The sequence below is a fragment of the Megascapheus bottae genome, chromosome 15 (genome assembly GCF_031878675.1).
Source record: "Megascapheus bottae isolate mThoBot1 chromosome 15, mThoBot2.hap1, whole genome shotgun sequence".
Lineage (NCBI taxonomy): Eukaryota > Metazoa > Chordata > Mammalia > Rodentia > Geomyidae > Megascapheus > Megascapheus bottae.
Window position 1 is genome coordinate 47,993,109 of NC_143523.1, and position 21,734 is coordinate 48,014,842.

Here is a 21,734-nt window from a genome sequence, read left to right on the forward strand (position 1 = left end):
CCTTTGTGACCCTCTCCTAAGAATATCCTCTTTTGGTGTCTCTGTGAATGTTGAGAGTCCTGTACAATTTATCATGTCCCAGTGTAATATTTATAAAAAATGAATTCCAAGAACTGGAAGCAAGGGATTTTATTTTCTTCGTTGCTGTTTTTGTCTTTACCTTAGTGTAATCTGTCTTTGGGTGGTTTTGGGGGCACAGAAAGAGTGGAATGAAGGGTGAACAAATGCAGCAGTAGTACTCATTAGACCCCATAGACATAGATATACAACTTGCGGGTGGGGGGTAGGAGGGAAAAACTGGGAGAGAGCAAGGCAAGGTTCAAAAGAAAATGTACTTATTACCTGAGTTACATATCTGTAACCCTATACATCATCTTTACAATAGTGATAGATAGATAGATAGATAGATAGATAGATAGATAGATAGATAGATAGATATTAAAGCTTCAATTTGGTTTCCATTTGGTTTCCAAAGTTAGGACATGAGTTTGTTTAGCTAATCCTGGGGCTTGAATTCAGAGTGTGAGTACTATCCCTGTGCCTCTTTGTGCTCTAGGCTAGCATTGTACCACTTGAGCCACAATGCTACTTCCAGCTTTTTCTTAGTAGTTTATTGAAGATAAGCCTGGACTTCAATCCACAAGGATGTAATTCTTATACAGTGTATTGTATTTATATACGGGTATAATTTTTATAATCTTATTTCCTTATATTCAGACTTTCTTTTCCCCAGTCCCAGTAGCTTTCCTGTAATTTTCACTCATATTTATGTCTCTGTTCTTAATTAATCAGTACTGTTAGAAGTTTATGAATGTCCTTAGTGTATTTTTGTCATTGTTGTGCTTTGTAGCAGTACGTGACTCAAAGTAAGAATGTCTAATGCTCATTTTGCTGATTACTTTAAAATGGGGTTATATAGACTGGCATCTTCAGCTTTTGAAAGAATTGTCTTTCATAGATTTATTTTATTATGCTTTCTAATTTATTCATTTAATTTCTTTTCTACTTCTGTTAAAAATTTATTGACTGCTAGTGTAACAGTGTGAGTCTTTTACATTTGGAACAAATTCCCTTATCGCTATGTGTTTTTCTTCTAAGTGCTGCTTTAACTGTATCACAACAGTTGTATAGCTATTCTTCAACATTTGTTAGTTGAGATATTTCATAATTTCCATGGAAGTTTCTTTCCTAACTTATAAATTATTTAGGAATCTGCTCTTTGGTCCTTTAATCATGAAGTTTCTTTTACCTTTCTATTTTTGATTACTAATTGAATTGCATATGACCACAGGCACTGTCAATTTGAAAGTTTTTGAGTATCTTAGCACATGGTAGACCTTTCCAGACATCTGATGTGTGCTTTACAATAATGTATGTTCTCCAGTTTTCTTGAACTCCTATGTTTGCCTCTTCTATGGCTTCCATTGCGTTTTTAGTTTTAAAAAAATTTTAAGTAATTGTATAAATTTAAAAAATACATTTATGAACATATCTGATCAATGTAGCTCCATTCAACATTCCATTCCCCTTCTAAAATGGTGACACAGATTCTGTCTTTTTGGTCCCAGACTTTCAAAACATCTTTAATTCCTTTTTATTGCATAATGTGTAATGTGTGCATGTATGTGTGATCCATGTAGATATCATTCAGGTTCCTTTGAAAGGGCTTGTTATAACAATGTTTTTCTTCATAACGTATTTAAGACAGCATTCCTAAATAGTCTTGTTCCTTTATTATTTCCCTCATCTCACCTTTTGTTATAGCATGCTTTTGTCTCATGAGACTAAAAGTACATAAAACAGTAATCTACATAAAACAATCTTGCCTCGTTTGCTCTCTGCTATTTCATAGGATCTAGAAAGCTGTAGGGACTCAGAAGCCACAGTTGAATGGCATGGGGAAATTTCAATTACTTGTAATTAGGATTCTATCAATAATGTCTTTGGTCATGATTTCTAGTTCTATCCCTTAATCCTCTACATTTAAGTTCCTCCAAATATCTGCATTTTCTATGCAGGTGTTTATCTCATTACTACACTCAGAAATTTTTCCTGAATATTATCTCCACTTCACCAATTTTCTCTTTTACAATGGGAACTCTTGGGGTAATTGCATTGATAGAGTGTTGAAATTTCAGTTGCCTGTTAGATATAAACTTTTTGAAATGGCTATGAGAAATGGTATCAATGTTGGTGAAGTAATGCACCTTGTATCTGGTGAATATAATGTAACCCTTCTATTAATTACAATAAAAATATATGAAAAATGTTTCTATCTACATCAGTTTAGTGCTTTCTTAAAGAACATGATCTCTGTGTATCTTCCTTAGTCTATTCAGTTTCTATTACCTTCATTTTTGCAGAGGGGGACCTATCCTCACCCTTTGATGGTATGTCTTGAGTTTTGAACTTTTTAGATTGCTAGTTCAAGTGGAATGAAAGCTGTCTTAAAATTAGAATATCCATCAGTAGCTTCTCTGTGGCTACCTGGGTCTTGATATAAACCCAGGTTCAGTGTTAGTCAAGTGGGACTGTGGTTTCTTGGTGATGAAAGGGACATTGAAGACGGGGACCCCAGTAGCTCCTTACAAAGTGATTTCATAGTTGACTCTGCTCTTTTCTGTCTCACGTGAAAATGGTGATGCAACCAACAGCCTCTTCTCTTCATCCCTCCCAGGCAGGGAGACCTGTCACCTCCTGGTCACATGTTATGAATGTAGCTTTGTGGACTCATTCAAGAATCCATCCTTAAAAATCTTTTCAATGCCTTTGCCTGTTGCTTACCTTAATAATATTGTATTTTCTTCCTGTTGCCTGTTTTAAATATTTGTCATATATTTTATATGGGTATAGTTTTGAAGGTTTAAAATTTCAGCTACATTCACTTTCTTTTATAGAATCAAAGAGGAGGTATGGAATATGTAGATTTATGATGCCATGTTGGCCAGAAATCATTTCAATTTATTGTAAAGATTTTAGTTTGTAAAAAAAGGGGCAATTATGATAGACTTCAAAGCCATTGAAAGGCATGTAAAATATTTAAATAATTAAAAATACTACACAAAATAATTGCAGTTAAGATACCTGTGTGCTGCTGTCAATGTTTGTATCACTGAAGAGGATTCATGCTCTGTGTTTGATTTTATGTCCTTCGCTTTTATACAAGCCATTATAGGGTGGATTTAGCATGCCATTAAATAATCTTCAAAAGCGATTTTTTTAACAGCTCCTTAATGTCTCACCATATGGAGGTGCTATAAAAACATAAATCATTTCAAATTTTTAAATATCTCTCTTAGCATAAATTAACATGTAATTACTGAGCAAAGGAGTAGGACATTTTAAGGCACTTGATACTTAGCAATACCATCTTTGGATAGAAATGTTTCACTAATTTATGTTTCAATGGCATAACATTTGTCAAGCCAGTGCTAAGTATGATTTTTCCAACTTTACCATTTGGGTTGATGAGAAAAGCTATTTATGTTTATGCTTTGAAAACTCTATAACTGTTCTTGATATATAACTGTTCTTGATTGATATTTCTCAATTTCTATTTTTAAATTTTATTTCCTTTAAATAAAGTGCTACATTCCATAATTGTGGTTGCTTGGAGAACCAATTTTATTTCTTTATTTTTCATTTTTATGCAGGCACTTGAGCTTGAACTGAGGGCCTTGAGTTCTTCCCTTGAGTTTTTCTGCTAAGACCAGTGTTCCATCACTTGAGCCATGCTTCCACTTCTGGCTGTTTAATTGGAGATAAGAGTCTCAGAGGCTTTTCTGCCTCGGCTTGTTTTGAATTGTGATCCTCATATCTCAGCCTGCTGAGTCAGTATAATTATAAGCCTGAGACAGTTTTAACATTTTCTTTTTCATCTATTTTTCTTCTACAAGTACTCTTTTCTGTACACACACCTTTATTTCATGGTTCCTAAGTAGATCGTTTAATCAGTGAATTGTAGCTATCTTTCTTCTGTAAACTTTGATAGCAATGTACTTTCTCTTTCCCAAGTTGCTTCCAAGTGACCTTTATTTATTCCTGGATCCAAAATAATTGTAGTTTAAAATTATTTTTAAATGCTTGATGCCCTAATTTAGTACATTGAGTTTTAATGATACTTTAGGAACTTTATATCATATATTCTGTATGAAATGACAAATTTTAAATATCTCTTTAGTATTTACAAAGGGCTTTATTTCTGAAGACACTTGTCTATATGTCTGTATATGTATTCACATATTATTTAAAGGTTTCAACCCTTGTGTGTATGAAGGGATTTTAATTCAGGACCTGGGTACTGTTTTTGTTTTTTTCTCTCCACTCAAAGGTGTGGCAGTCATACTTCTATTTCCAGCCTTTATTTTCCCATCCTGAATTTTTTCTTTTGCCAGCCCTGGAGCTTGAACTCAGGACCTGAGCAATGTCCCTGGGCTTACTCAAGGCTAGAGCTCTGCAACAGCACCACTTCTGGCTTTTTCTTAGCATGTGGTACCCAGGAATTGAACCTGGGTCTTTGTGCAGGCTAGGCAAGCACTCTACCACTATGCCAAACTCCCGGCCCTGGCCTGAATTATTAGTATATGTAAGTATACAATATGAAAGGTTTCATATTGATACTTATACACATATAATGTACCTTTTGTTAGCATAATTGTACAAAGGGGCTTTATTGTATAATGTCCCTTTTATTGTAAAGATAATGTAAAGTGGGGTTATAGGTATATAAGTCAAGTAATGAGTACATTTCTTTTTGAACAGTGTCACCCTCTTCCTCATTTTCTCCAGGTTTTCCCCTCCCTCCAAATTATATGGTTCATTTCCAACATAGCATCTAGAGAATATCACTCCTGAATTAGTTCACCTTTGGTTCTACCATTTTTATGCTCCCTGTCCCCTCCCCAAATCAGACATATAAGACAAAAGGGTACAAAGATCAAAAACAATGACAAAAGGGAATGAACCAAAGGAAAATAAAAACACCCTCTAGTTTCCTTTTCTTGGTGCTCATTTGATAAGCATCATTTTATATGATCATTTGCATATAGCTGTTGCATCCCTGTGATCCTCTCCTAAGAATTTCCTCCTTTGGTGTCACTGTATGACTGTTTGGAGTACTGTTTAATCAACATGTCCAAGTACATTACTTGACTTTTACTACTTGTGTATTTATAGGCAAATTCTAATTATTACAAATGGGAGAAACCATGCAGCCAATGTTTTTTTGGGTCTGGCCTACTTTAATGTGTATATTGATTTCCATTTCCTTATGAATGGGAGCACAGAATTCCATTGTGTATATATACCACATTTTCTTGATCCATTTGTGCACTCAGGGGTATTAGGGTTGATTCCGTATCTTAGCTATGGTAAACAATGTTGTGCACATAGCTCTGCTGGTGATTTTAGTGTAGCTTGGATTGTGGTCATTTAAATAAAGGCCCAGGAGTGGGATTGCTGGATCATAGAGCTTCCCTATGTTTAGTCTTTTGAACCGCCATACTGCTTTCTATAGTGGTTTTGCTTCCAGATATTCCATGGTTAACTGAAGATGAAAATGTCTTGAATTTCTCAGATCCTCATATATCAACATCTTCATTAACTAGGATTATAGATATGAGACAGGGATACCAGATTAAACTTCTGATAGTTTTTCTGTATTTATATATATTTTTGTCTGTATTTATATTTTTTATTTGGATGACTGTATCCTTTGTGACAGAAATTATATTAATTGTAGAGTATTCCTTTTATCTGTACACACTATCATGTTACAGGCTTTTGAATTTGACATGCATGTTGTTGCTATTACTATTTTCATATGTTATTATTTTTAAGTTACATAAATTTCCAAAAAATGTCCTTGATGGAGTGGATACATTCTATTTTGTAACAAAAATGGTTAGGAAATTTTATGGATTGACATATTTTTATGACATGTATTTGTGCATCTATTACAAGTTAGTAACTTAAAATTAATTTTTATTATTATGAAGCCCAATCTAGTCATAGTCATCAAATTCATCCTCTATATTAATGACTTAAAAATATTTAAACCTACCTTAGCAATTTTGAAATATATAATGTATTTATTGTAGTCTATAGCAAGCACACATCAGTAAATTTTAGTCCCCTGTAGTTTATAATTTGAGACTACCATCTCCTCTTTCCACCTATCAATGTTTTATGATAAATTCAAATTCATTTGAACATATCTAGCATGTGTAATATCAAGTGTTTATTGATTTCAAATTCTATTATTGCCTTTGTATTCTAACTACTGTTTTCTGGAATTGTTTTGCCTCTGTTTATGTAAGTGGACATAAGGACATAGAGTGATCAATCTTTCATCATTTTAAACTTAGTACTAGGTCCTAAGACTTGAACTCAGGGCCTGGGCACTGTCCTTAGACACATTTTTTTCAAGGCTCACACTCTGCCACTTGAGCCACAGTGTGACTTCAGGCTGTCCTTTCAGGTGGTACCAAGGAATCAAACACAGGGCTTTGTGTATGCTATGTGAGCATTCTATCATTAGGCTCTGTTCCCAGCCCTTCCTAACTACTTTTACACCAAAGGCTTGTGTATAAATCTTTTAAGTTAACATTAACTTCTCAAATGACTGCTTTACCTACAGACTTTCAGATTTTCCCTGATATTTCTAGCCATTTAATTTTGTTGTTGTTCTTGATTATCATGAAGTACTTTCCTTGATAAGCCTTAATATATGAGGTCTTTTTTTTTTCTCTATGGGTATTTCCACTTTATTAAACCTTAGATGATAAATTTTAATTCTTTAGGTAGGTCTAAATCATCTTTTATACTTCTTTTTCTCCTGTACACTTTGAAATATTCTTTTAGAAGTTTTGTGTACATTGGCCCTTGATTTTTTCCCCCCACTGTTGCTTGTGTTGGCACCAATGTAGGCTTTCATTTGTACCTGTGTTTCCTTAGCAGCTTTCTTCATTCAGCCAGTCCTGGCCATTTCTGCATTCACACTGAATCTGCTGGAATTGTAATCGTACTTAACAGTAAACATTGTGGGACATGTTTTTGAGCTTAGCCATTAGATGTGTTCCTAACGTTCTTGTCTGGTTCATGGAAGACCTCCGTACATATTTTAATCAAAGAGCCCATTTCCTACACAATCCTGTTTGGTTTGGTAACGCTTATAGTAGCAATGTGCCTATCTTTCTCTACTGTCAAACTTGATTAAGAACCATTCTACAGCTGGATTAGCAGGGAGACTTTGAAGTTTGAAGTGATATAGTTTAACTGGGGGCACTTAGGAAGCATTTGTTCCCCTGTTTGGATTATGTGAAGTGAGTATTGAATCTGAGCTCAAGGACTTGTTCTTTAGCAGGTGTTTCTCTACAGCTCTTCAGTCATTTATGGAAATCTTTCAGAGTATAAAGTGTTATTTTAAAGTCCACCTCTTTTATTTCTCCCTTTCTCCATTCTTTGCTACTATTGGGGCTTGAACTCTGGTCTTCGGGCTCTTTTTTTGCTCATTATTTGTAAATAGTTGTCTCTCAAACTAAGATTATCAGATCTTAGACCCCAGAAATCTAGGATTACAGTCAAAAGCCACCTTAACCTAGATTCATTTTATTTAAACAGTTAAGGAGGCATAATGGAAAGTGGCCATTACAGAGGAGAAATGTGGAGCATAGAATTCTAACTCTAAACTCTTCTGAAGTTATCCAGGATTTGGGTGGTGTGTTATGACTGTCAACTAGTTTGCTTCTGTCCTTATACTTTTATTCTGATTCTTCAACTATACATAATATTGAGAGTTTGCTTGGATGAAATATATGAATAAGCCTGAGCTTCAGAATCTCTACAGAAAGGTCCTATGGGTTGCATGCCGTATAAACATGTCTTTAACAAAAACCATCTGATTTACTAATTTCTGATGCCCTGGACATTTGCCAGTGACAGATATAAAATTGGAGTTCTCCAACTCATATAATAGCCTATAAGAAGCTAATCAAGTTGGCAAAGATCGGAGCAGAGAGTGAAAGAGCTAATACAGAAAAAAAAATCTGAGAGAAACCCAGAAGAGCTGGAGCACAAGAAGAAAATGTGGGAATTGTATGAGACCTGAATGAGAGGGAAGCAAAGTCTAGAAAAGGAAAACTAGGGTGAAGAATTTGGATTTTATTCCTATTGTATGGGAAGGAACCTTAAAGATGAGGGTTTGTAAAAGTAAATAGCATATTTTGACTAGTTAAACTATTTGGTATCTTTGTTTCATTTACTTACATATTCACACATTTCTTTTGGATTAAGTGAACACATACTTATCCAATAATTCCTACATGCCAGGCACTTGTATTCTAGGATTCCATTTCTTATATGGAGAATATTTTCAGTATGCTCTTTAACTTCTCTACTGAATAGTAAGCTGTATGATCAGAGGGTATGCTTCTGTATATTTGAATTACTCACGAATAGTGTTTTATACACACCCAGAAATCAAAGACTTACTTCTAAAGCACAGTTATGATGATCAACATCAGTATGATTCTAGCCATGTAGAGACCTATAACATTTCTGTAAGGATTAGTAGAGAGATATTGAATATTTTATCAGGCTAATTCTGCTGACCCTTCTATTCATGGATTTGTTGGGACAATTCCAGCTAGGTAGTACTTTAACCATGAACAATAAAGAGCTGCTGAGAGTTTTAGTGAAATCTCCTGGCTAACCTGTGTATGAATTCAAACAAAAGCCCTCCACCTCAACTCTGGTTCTCCAACATACACAGTGTTCTCTTAACATATATTGCCCAAGATTTTCAACAGGGGAACATCTGTTTTACTTTGAGGGAGCTATGATAAGCATCTATTTAGAGGAATGATCCATAAGAAACCAGGGCACATTTGTTTGCCATGTTATGGATTATCTAGTCTTGCATTGTTTATGAATAAATCATGCAGGATGGATAAACCAGTAACCACAGCAGCCTGTTTCATGCTGTATTTAAAAGTTAAATTTATGCAGTTGTAATTTTTTTCTTTCCTGTAGACACTAAAAACTGTGTTAGAAGTAGATGATAGCATGGATTTTTAAGTGGAGCTCAGTATTTGGATGCACAGATTCCAGAAATTCTTCTATTAGAATCCAGTTGTCTTGTTGAGTGTTGTCATGTTCAAAGGTACACTGTAGATGAATCAAGGAACAAGAGTCAAAAATACAGTGTCTTATGAGAGTATAAAATATGTATATTTTCATATCATAGCTACATAATGATCTATATTTAACCCTCAAATTTCTTTTTTTTTTCAAATTTCTTTCCAAATATAAATATCATGAAAGTCCAGAAAGTTCATACAGTTACGTAAGTCACTTAGTAGCAGCAGCTAAAATGAGACTCTTACATTCCCATTTATAGGGTAGTACCCTTAAAGTACATACCTGCTTCACTGCCAAGTTATTTCAAAGACATACTTTCTATATCTGGAATGGCATCCATCTTGAATTCTCCAATGAGTCATGGGACAGTTCTTAGGATGTATAACACACAAGATGGGGAAGAAAGACAAAGAGTTGATCTTTCATTGCTTGTATTGAGAAATCTTACTTCAGGTCAGGCGTGTGGCCTACAGGTAGTGCTTGCCTAGCATGCATGAAGCCTGAGGTTCAATTCATTGGTAACACATGCATAGAAAAAGCCAGAAGTGTTTCTGTGGTTCAAGTGGTAGCCCTCTGGCCTTGAGAAAGCCCAAGGACAGTGTCCCAGGACTGGCAAAAGCAAAAACAAACACTTCTGATCTCAACTGATATATCAAATAGCAGAATTAAACTCAAATAGATTCTTTTACCAGATGATTCATGTTAGAGTAGTAGTGTGTTCATTGCCTAATTTTCAGTTTTTAATAAGGGGTTTCCTAAAAAGCAGATTTAGACCACTGAGTCTATACTACTTTTTCTACCAGTTTGGCTGATCCTAAAATAAGCCAACAAAATAATGACTATCACAGTATTTTAAAGGGCTATGTCCCTTTAAACATGAAGAAAAAACATGACAAAGATAATTTAGGATGGTTTTGGTCTGTATCCACTCAGCTAAATGCAAGTTGTTCCTCTCTCCCAGGACTCTGGCTTCCTTTCATTTGTATTTTCCATTTCCTTTCCCTAGGCCAGATGTGTGGATTCTCTGTTGTGCCCAATGACAGAGTCGATGTTTCTGCAAACTGCCGGGGACTATTTGTAATCGCCTGGCTTTGCAGAGGTCTCTCATGCTCAGAAGAACAAATTCTGATGTTTCACAGTGACAGGAAGCGGGGTTGAGGTTATTGAGAAGGACCATGTGGGTGGAGTTTTCACATGTGGTTCTCCTTGATGGAGAATCCAAGGCGGGGATCTGGTATGTCAGGGGCCAAGTTATAATTCTGCCCTCTTGTTTCATATGACTTGAAGAACAACCGCAATGAAAAAGGAAGGTTAGCTTGTAACATGACTTTTCATAGTACATTGCTACATTGCTAGAGTTGGAAAAGAATAATAAAGGTCAATGGTGTCCAACCTCTCATCAAGCACAATTTTAGATAATGTCTCATGGAGAGAGAGATGTTTTGTTGATGAAAAAAACCAAACAATTGTCTTTGTGGTAGAGACAGAGACTGGGACAACAGGTCACTGGACCTGCCAGTTCTGGGTAATGAATTGGAGACACTTTCTGGGCTCTCAGTGACCCTACCCCTGGCCAGGACCAGCTCAGGTGCCATTGCACCATGCCTCTTGACTCCTGGTTCTCCTCTGATCACAATGGCGTCTCACTTCAGTTCCCCAATAGAGTAGACCTGGTTTGTTGGTGGTATATTTCCCCGTCTTGGCTATTGTCATGGTTCAGTTTTCCAAGTGTTTTCTGAGGGTATATGTCTACCTGCAGTCACTGACTTTCTAATAAAGACTCCCCATTCAACCTCTCAAAATGTGACTTATCTCTTTCTCATGACTGATATCCTGCATAATAGTACAACCAATACATGATAATCAAAAGGAATCTGAAATCCTGAAACTCAGCCCATGTTTTGCTGTGCCTAGCCGATCTCTTCTTCCACCTTTCCATTCTATGTTGACTTTTTTCAGTTCTCACAAGATTTTTCTTTGTGTTATCAATTCATGATCTTTGCCTCAATCTCCCAAGTGTTCAGGCTATGGCAGTGCACTACCATACCCAGTTTAGAAACTACTGCTGTGTGGAGTCTTGCTTTCTATTTGCAGAGAGACATAGTAGTTAAATTGAAGATGGGAACTTGAGTGGTTTTTGTTGTTGCTCTAATTAATAGGTTTAGGTATAACTCAGAAGTTAAATGCTGTCTTGTAGTTTCTTGGTGGTCTAGATAGCATCACAGTCACATTTCATTGCCTCTGAGTCTTGTTACTGTCTTGAAAAAGCACTTGGAGCCAGTCTATCATAGGGAGAGAGAATTCAGGGTTTTATGTTTTAACTTTCCAAAGTTTAATGCTTTTCCATCTTCTTTTCTCTGTCAGCTTTGTGCCATGTACAATTGTATCTCATTCATTGAGTTTGCTTACTTGCTACAGTGTATAACCTCTACATCAGTATACTTCACAGGTTTTCTGTGGCATTTATGGATATGCCAGAGACAATAGAAAAGTGGATCTTTCTGGTGTGTGTGTGTGTACCCAGCTGAGGGCACCACCATCTTTCACCTCTCACACAGGAAAGAGATCTCCTTTCCCCAGGGTCCATTCAGTGATTAAATATTTATATTTTTGTTGTTGATTTTGCTGTTTGAAGTAGCCTCCTGGTGCCAAAGCACTGGCTAGTATTTCTAGGCAGAGAAAACTGATGAGCCTTACAAAGTAAATAGATGTGAGCATTGTTCAAGCTTGAGTTAATGTGCTATTGGCCATGAGTTCATTAATGAATCATCAGAATATATTAGGTTGTCTTAAATAGAAACACAACCACACACACACACCATACGGAAAAACCAAGGTTGTGTCATGATTCATTGACAAAAATATTGAGATCAAAAGCTTTCAGGAACCTAACTCTTATTTCCGCTAGGAGCAATGGCTCCGTACTTGCTAATTCACCACGTAGAGTGACTTTATAAAATTTAACTACCACAAATAATAAGAATTGACAGTATGTGTTTGTGTTCGCTGTGATAATGAAGATAAATATTCTAGACTTTCTACACTGTGGGAAGGATGTGCATATATTATGCACTGTAAAGATATGGTAACTGAGGGAAATGAGTGGGTTCTATCTCATCCTGGAATTTCCTTCCTTAGCAAGCCAGATAAAAATACCTCATTTTCTAGGCCATTTCACTTGGACCAAAGCTTGTTTTCCTTCACACCCCTAGTGTTTTCCCCTAAAAAGAAAAGAAACCACTATTCAATTTTTTTAAAACTGGCCTCACTATTTTATCCATTTACAGTCTGAAACCCTATGGAAGAGAGCCTCCCCACCGAACAAGGGGATGTTGTTGGATTTTAACTTAAATCTTGACACTGTAATAAATGTCTGCAGTTACACAGGATATTTAATTAATCTTAGAAAAACATGTTCTTTTTCAGTTATATGTTTACCTTTAAAGTGAATACAAAATAATCTATGGATGGTTACTCTGACAAGTATATTGATACTGTTCTCACATTCTGTTTGCCCATTGATTTGGCCATTATACCTATGTGAATATATAGAAATACATTTGTACCTGGGGATAGAAGGATTGAGAGGAGTTTCAGTTCTTTCTCTTGCAGGGGAGTTATATTAGAGCCAGATCAGCTGGGCATTGTCTTTATAAATTTATCTTGGCAATAAGCACTGATTGGAAAGACCCAATGTGACTATTGCACTGTTGAATTGCTCAATCACATATTCACCTGCACATGGGCCACAGAAATCTTAGCCTTTGACTTCCGTTGGTTTTTCTTGTTTTAATTAAAACATAATAGGTTTTAAATGAAAATATAAGCTGGGTTTCAGTGACTCATGCAGGAGGCTGAGATCTGGAGGGTGACTGCAGTTTGAGGCCAGCCTAGGCTGAAAAGTTAATGAGACGCTTTCTCTCTTTAGAAAAGAAATGGGCAGCAGACCACAATGCTGAAGGCATTACTCAATTAGTCAAAAACAAGCCAGAGGCTCTGAGTTCAAAACCCAATACTGCTGAAGAAATAGAAGTGAGAAAACATACCATTTGGCATTTAATACACAAATACTGAAAAGGCCATTTTCCTCAGCCTGTAAATTAAGTCTGAGGCTGTGCAGCCTTCTCCTCTTTTCATGCCAAATTCCAAGTGTCAAGACCAAATAGCCCCAAGTCAGTAAAATGTGCAGATTTTCTCAGGCCTCTAGTAAGCCTAGCCAGATGCACATTTCTTATTCCTTTTGGTAAATAAATTCAGATTTGGTATGATTTAATGGGCTGCAAAATATCCCCTGCTCAGAGCTTGTCTCTAATTGCATGAAACCTAACAGATCCTCTATACACAGCACCACAGAGGGCTGGCTGGAAATCAAAGTGTCATTGCCAAGTACTTTGGGTTTTCCAAAGGAACTGTAATGTTCCTGAAGACGTTTATCAATGGAAATGAGCAACTTTGAGGATCGAGGTAAAGCTCCACAGATTGCTAGTCTGTTAGTAGTGTATATTGACTCCAAGTTTCAAAAAGTTCTCCCTCTGTTTCCTCCCCCAAACAAAGGAATTTTGTCCATCATTTGGGAATGAAAATGGGGGACAGGTTTCAATAGTCATGAAAAGATCCAAAATAGATACACAGGATGTGATTAAACCCAGAATTCTGCCCACTATTCTGTAATGCTTGGCCCCTAAATACAAAACTTAATTAGTGCATTCAGAGAAGCGTTAAATGGATTCCATGCTGTTTAATAAATGCTTTACGTGCTTTGTTGCCACTGCAAACTGTGTGGCTGAGCAGGGGTAAGGATGGTGGGAGGGGGTTTGTTTATTTAGAGTGTGCATTTGAGGTGGGTCTTTATCACTCAAGCACTTCCTAAGTTGCCCTAAGTTTTGTTCTCTTTGACTCTTTGGCTTTCTTCTCACAGGTTTGAGGTCTTAAGACTTAACTCATATTTACCAAGAACTCTGAACAATTAGAAACTACACATGACATATGCTCAGTCAAGCTGTGAGATGATACCAGAATAGGACAGAGGACTTAGGCCATGTGGCTTTTGTCTCTGAACAGTCTGTATGTTTTGGAAAGAGACAGTTTAACAACCCCTTCACCCCCCCCCCCAGTTTGTCCCTGATTTAGTTATTGGTCTAAGCAAGTAGATGAAAAGACTAGTCTTATTTTCTATCAGTTATTGTCAGACTCTTTTACTAATGCTACCATGCAATAAAGTTTAAGAAAAACTTCAATCCAAATCTTGTGTTCAAGTTGCCCCCTCCCTGTATTTGGAAAATTTATCTTGCAACAAATCTTCCAGAGGATATAGTAAAACAGCTTTCACATCCACAGTTCCTTAGTCATTAATTAGATTCAGGTTTCCAAGTGTTATATTTCTAAAAGTCATTGTGAGTATTACCAGTCCAAAATCATACTTAAGGACAATTGGTCAATACCAGTGCAACCAGTCGTTCTGTGTGTACAGAACTCATGTATTATTTTCCATTAGGCTCTCTTGGTAATAGTACTGCTATGCTATGTGTCTCCAACATTGAAATCTGTATTTGTTGCATTCATTGCTAATTAACATTTATGGTAGCAATAAGGATGGTCATTCGGCAGGAATTCCAGATATTTTCCTGTGAGTTTGGTCTCAATTTTTTGAGTCTCTCCCAGCATTCCCAGCACAGGATGGGTATGTAGTGAAATCTGAATGGCATTGTCTAAGGAATTAGGACATTGGATGTACTTTTGGTACATTCCTCTTTGGTCTCCCCATTCACCAAATACCCAAAGGAAAGCTCTTACTGTTATTGGTAGGTCCTGACATATATGGCATAGCAATTTCCTCTCTTTTGTTTAAAGAAAGCACCTGCAAAGGCAACTATTCAGATCCAGAAAATCTGCATTCATATCTGCCTTGGAAAACTTCTCCACTAGGATCTGGAGATATTCCTTGCTTCCTGATACTCACTAATAAAATAGAAACAGGACCATCTCCTTGTAAGTGTCTAAAGGCTAAATGAGATTGTACTGACACAACTGTGAGCAGATTGTAAAACACCAAAGGACACTAGTGTAAGTTGGAGCATTGTAACAAAGTTACGTTGCCTCAGAGAATTAGGGTGCTCCTGAATTGTGTGGGGTGGCCTAGAGGGATGAGCACAGGTGATTTTGCTTCATCACATCATCACAGTTTGGCCCCCAGAACTCAAGGTAAGCACCAGCAAAACATCAGACTTGTCTTCACATAGCTAATTTTGTAGGAAGGGGGCTGTTTAGACTAAAAATTCCACAGCAACCGATTACTTCATTCAGCATGTTGGCTGCCAGAATGAGTCATGAAATGCAGGAACCTAGCATCATGCTTACTAAGTTTCAGTGAATGTTTTCCCCCATGGATAGAATACCTTAACTATAGAACTATACATTTGATTGGAGAATGCAATGGGATTGTGCTGTGATGGAAGGAAGCTCCTCGTTGACATGTAAAGAGAAGACAGCGTGGCAAGTGGGCTGGGACAAAAAGGAATCCTCTGACAAGGCTGCTGATTGAATGTTTTCCTACTCGAAGATTTGTCCTCACACACTCACCTGGACTTTTGTTACCAACTGTAGACTCTCAAACACCATCTGAGACATCCTGGGTTGGCATCTGCATTTTTAGCTTGGAATGGTGGCTCGTGCTTCTAACCCTACCTAGCCATTTGGCAGACAGAGATTGAAAGGATCAGAGTTCAAAGCCAAACCTGGTGAGAAGTCAGTGAGACTGTAGTTCAAACCAATAAAAATCTGGACCATGGTACTTGCCTATCACTTCAGTTATGTAGGAAGTTTAAATAGGAAGATCACAGTCCAAGCCAGCCTAGGCATAAATGTATAATCCTATTTGCAAAGTAATTATCTAACGGACAGTGTGTGGCTGAGTGGTAGTGCCTGTCTAGGAAGTGGAAGACCCTGAATTCAAACTCCATTAAGAAAAAATAAAATCATTTTAAGAGACCTAGGTGGTCCACATACACATGAAAGTTTGAAGTGAACAAGAGTCTCTTTGTTTGTTCTATAACTGTTTCTTCACTGGAAACCAATCAGTAGAATTAGCCCCATTGCTTTAATACATGGATTCTAATAGAAACAGTCTACAAGTCTGCTGGCTAGAAGAGCCATCTTCTTCCTCATTCCCTCCTCCCTGACAGCTTTCTCAGCTGCTCATCCTATTGAAGCTGCTTTGGGGTTTAGCAAGAAAGCTTAAGGAGTCCCAGTAGTCTTTAGGTTGTGTTTTTTTCCATGGACTCAGAGTTCTCCTAACATTTCACACCACCTCCTTGGAGAGTCTCCTGTCTGGGTTGCCTTCAACACAGGCCAGGCAGTAGATCCCATGGCAAGTCTCTGGGCCACCAGAAAGTACTTTAAGCAGGCTGCAACCCTTTCTAGTTATTCAAGGAGGCCATCCTGGGTAAGCAGGAAGACATAGGAGAACAGTGGGGGCCGGGGAGCTCAGCGAGTGTTCCAGAGTGTGCATAATTAAAGAAAACACCTGTGTGGCTCCTAAGTAACTTCCTGCTGTTTCTGTGTACAAATATTGTGCTCAATAACCTAACAAGTACCTCGTTCCTTCCACCAGCACATAACTGCAGTGCAGAGAACTGTCAAGTGTTTAGTTCAGGACCTCTAAAAGCCTCTCAAGACTGATTTGTTACTATTCCTTTGGGTCTTTGATTGGCCTGCCTACAGTTTGCTTGACTACGCAGCCTCAGGAAGTCTCCTGAATCCACAGTGGGCCTTCTCTGATCAGTGTGTCTCTGTGCCCTGGGCAGCCTCATAGATGAGATTTAATGCTGCAGGAATGAGAAGAAAAAACCTTTACCTACAACTTGAATACTGGAATTGTGAGCCAGATGTAGCCCTGGGAGAAAATGGCCAAGAGCGAAATGAGATCCAAGTGGACCTTTGAATTTTGTTGAAAATTCAGGAAAGAGACAAAGCTGTAAATCAAGAAGGAAGGCTATCATTCTGAAAGGCTCTCTTCCTGCTGTTCAGGTTTATGGGTGCTCTGGTTACCAGGATCTATGGGCCTCCGGCTGCTAAGACCAGAGGAGAAAGAATCTCTGACAGCAGCAGATAAATAGGTAACAGAGTTCAGTGTGATGACAGGCTTGCCTTATAATTTACTTCTTCCAGGGCAAGGCAACAGAGTTTTTACTGAGAGCTCTGGAGTGTTTGACCAGATGAAGGAAGGTGCTTAAGAGACCCAGTGAAGAGAATGGCTGGACATTACAAGGGGAGGGTTGCAAGTAGCAGGACTGTTTTCTAGAAACAACAAACCTCTGTATATCCTACTTAGACTTCTACTTTCTTGCTTCATTCTATTCATACCTTTTGTGCCTGAGTGCTATCTTATTTGTGGTGGTCTCCTCATTATCTGTTTCTGCAAGTAGAAACGAAGCTCCATAAATAAGAGCCCTGCTCTTGTTTAACTAACAACTCTACCTTCAGAACTCTTCCAACACCCATCACAGAAGGAACAATAAATGTACCGAAGAATCACATGCTACCTGGGGACTGCTGGTGAGAATACTTCTGTTTTGGCAACCTTGACAGTTGGCGTAGATTGCCTTTACATTTTGGTGAATGGTAGGTAGAAGGGTTGCTTTCCTTCAAAGGGTAAAGACTGCATAAAAGAGTAGAAAGTTCTCTCGCTCTCACTGTAAGTCATTTCTCTCGCTCTCACTGTAAGTCATTTCTCTTGTCAGTGTGTAGGAACCTTGGGTGTCCTGATGAGACTAGAAAATACTTTTAAGCACAGTGAGGCTGTGCTCCTCTAAGTCAGGAATGGATGGTTGAATGCAGGAGGAACAAAAACATTTCCTGGTCTTGAGGTGTTCATGGTGCTGGAAATTGCAGGAACAAATCAGTCCCTTTTTGCATAAGTGATCTGATGGAGACTTGTGTGAGTCACACCTGGGGAGACACCTTATACTTATGTCTAATCTTAATCTTGAAGAAGGAATTGGAATCCTCTTGGTGATGCTTCAAAATCCAGGGTAGCTCAAGGATTGGGAACCGTAAGTATAAGGCTTCTGTAGACCAATGGTGAGACATTGGAACAATGTAGTATCCATTGTGTGTGCCTGAAGCAGAAAGCAGTCACAAGCCGAGTGTGATGGCTCACACCTGTAATGTTAGTTATTCAGGAAGTTGAGATCTGAGTATCACAGTTGAAAGCTAGCCCAAGCACTGAAGATCATGAGACTCTTATTTGTAATTAATCACTAGAAAAGGGGAAGGGCCGTAGCCTTAAGCTAAAGAGGTCAACGACAGTACCCAGGCCTAGAGTTTAAGCCCCCTGACAAAGAACAAGAAAGGAGGTAGAAAGGAGGAGGAGGGGGGAGGAAGAAGGAGGAAGAGGGCAAAAGGAAGAGAAAGAGAAGAAGGAGGAGGAGGAGGAGCAGAAGGAAGAAGGAGGAGGAAGAGGAGAAGTAGAATGAGGAGAAGGAAGAAGAGCAGTAGAAAGAGGAAGAGAAGATCGAGAAGGAGGAGGAGGAAGAGAAAGAAAGCTTGCTGTAGACAACTATGACTGCTTCCTTTAGCAGATACTGTGGGTATACAGAATAGAAATCATTGTTTTTATATCTTCTGTTGAAGAGGAGACATGGATGAGCACTAGCATTCACGACAAAGAGCTTTAAGGACAAAGGTTTCAACATACTATTTTTTCCTGAAAAATTTTCAGGTCCATTGAAGTCAAGGTTCCTCTTTTGAAGCTAATAGATGAAATTAATCGAGTTACCTAAATCAAGAATCTAGGGACATTCTTCTCTTTAGTTCTAACCCTTGATGATTATTCTAAGGAACTACTTTCCCTGTGAGTGAAAAGCTACACAGCAGAGGTTTTTATTGCCGAGTTGTATTCTAAGGAACAGATAATAAAGCAAAGACTGAGGAAATAAGTATGTAAACCGAACGGAATGTTAGGTGATCTTTAAAATGTTGGTAATGAATACAATGAAGAACTATAGGAAAGCATGAAACTGCCACTTAGGTGTGTCCATAGTAGACTTGTCAGAGAATGTATAGATTTTGCAAGAGTTATATAACCTCTGCCCAGTTTACCAAAATGTTCTGTGAAGGATCTTTTTGTTTTGGTTTTGTAATTGGGAAAGTTCTAATATCTTTGAACTGTGTAGAAGAGATTATAGATACAATAAATATTGAAATCTTTTTGTTAGAGGAGCCAAAGTTTCCTCTTAAATGATCCTTTAGAGAAACAAATTTTAATAGAAAGGAAGAGAAATACTATACCTGGCAAGAAGTAGTCTCAGCAAACGTTGGAAATTGAAAATGTGAATGATTTAAGCAGGAGTGATGAGGAGTTAGCTGTTGAAGATAAGGGACATTGCAGGGATATTGTCAGGTAAACAACACTGAATAAATGTTTTAGCAGTTTGTTAAATAATTCTGGTCGGTACTGGGACTTTTCCACTGAAGGCTTGTGCTTGCCAACTTGAGTCACAACTGTACTTCTATAGCATCTTTGCTGGTCAAATACAAATAAGAATCTTACTAACATTCCTGCCCAGGCAGGCTTCAAATTCTGATCCTCAGATCTCAGCCTTCTGAATAGGTAGAAATACAGGTGTGAACCACCAACACAGATGAATGGAGGAACATGTATAAAAGCAAAGCAAGTAATTATTCAAGCAATAAGTTCCACATCTGGCCATGTAATAATTCTAAATCCTCTTCATAGGAAAGCACCATAAAAAGCAAGACCTAAATTAAACACTTTTTATCTATGAGAAGAAAAGCATTAGTATCTCTACTGTAGATATATTTCCTACAAGTCAAAATGAAAATAGGTAGCATCGTCATGGAAAATGGATAAATAATAGATACAGCTCTTGGCAAGGTAAAAATTTTAAAAAATGCCCAATAAGCATACTTGGCAGATTCAGTTTCCAATTCAGTAGAAAAATTTTAAATGGCATTGAGAAAACAAATGTAGTTCAACCACTATGGAAAGCAGTATGGCAGTTCCTCAAAAGACTAAACATAAAGCTCCCCTATGACACAGCAATTCCACTACTTGGCATTTACCCAACTGTCCAGAAACAAGGGCATACTAAATCCACTAGCACAAAAATGTTCATTGCAGCACTATTTACCATAGCAAAAATATGGAACCAACCCAGATGTCCCTCAGTTAATGAGTGGATCAACAAGATGTGGTATTTATACACAATGGAATTCTATGCTGCTGTCAGAAAGAATGACATCGCCCCATTTGTAAGGAAATGGAAAGACTTAGAAAAAATCATATTGAGTGAAGTAAGCCAGACTCAAAGGAACATAGGCTCAATGGTTTCCCTCATTTGTCACAATCAGTAGAAACCTTGGGCTCTTCTAGCAGATATTTGCAATAGAGAAAAACCTAGATACAAAAGGCCATACAGTATGACACTAAATGAAAGGACCTCTAGGATATAGAAACAAAAGCCATATAATGAGTGATTGCTGTCCTTAATGTACTATGTTATCTCTCATCTCTTTTGCTGTCCCTTGGTTATCTCATATTGATACTGTATTTCACTTTGTTATCTGATAAATTGGATAGGAAAGGGGGGAAAACAAGATGAGGGTGGGGGTGGGAGGGAGGGAAATGGGGACCAAGACATAAAAAAGGGTATCAATGTATGTGAAGTAATGCACCTTCCATCTGGAGAATGTAATGTAACCCTTCTATTAATTACAATAAAAAATATATGGAAAAAAATTAAAAAAAAGAAAAAACAAATGTACAGTAATAGTGATAGAGTGCTGAATCGATCCCTCTTTCACTGGTAATGTAATCTGGTACAGCCTTGTGGGAAAGTATCTATCTATAAATATCAAATATTTTTTATGCTTGCTTGGCTGACAATTTATCATATGAACCATACTACCAGCCTGGCTTTTTGCGGCTTAGTTTTGGTATGGAGTCTCTTAAACATATTTGCTCAGTTTGTCTTTGAACTTCAGTACTCTGGATTGCAGCCTCCTGAGGAGCTAGGATTACAGATATAAGCCACCAATGCTGGTTATACCAAGGGCTTACAAACTATAAAATAAGGAAAACCAAAACAAAAACATTCTCCACCTGATCTACTCTTTATCAAATATACATTAGTTTTGATTTGAAAAGTTTCTAATTAAGAAGTGTACTAACTTTTGACTGTGTAAAACAAAATATGCTACACATTTTTGTTTTGGTTGGGATACTTACTCTTTATTTAGTTAGTAAGTTCAACTCCTTGTTCCACAACAGATTTTTATTTTAAATGGACACATACTGCTATCTGTGTGTATGTGCCAGTGCCGAGGCTTTTAGTTTTTGAGACCCAGTCTCCTGGACTTTTCTGGCTGGGCTCACCTTGAGTGGCCAGCATGTGGAGTCCAGGCTCTTGAAGAGCTAGAATTACAACTGTGAGCACTAGTGCCTTGCTTCTCTTTGAAACTCAGCCTTGCTTAATAGACAGCATCATCTATGCTGTCACTTTTTATATTCTATTGTTTGTGTTATACTTCACATATACTTTCCTTATAGCCTTTAAGATTAGCTGGCTTATATTCTC

General features: G+C 37.5%; 1 protein-coding gene across 1 annotated transcript in view; it reads left to right on the forward strand.

The window, feature by feature from the left end:
- Lrmda (leucine rich melanocyte differentiation associated) overlaps positions 1-21,734 on the forward strand; it is a 999,007-nt gene that overhangs the window by 928,441 nt on the left and 48,832 nt on the right. The gene's annotated exons all lie outside the window — the stretch shown is intronic.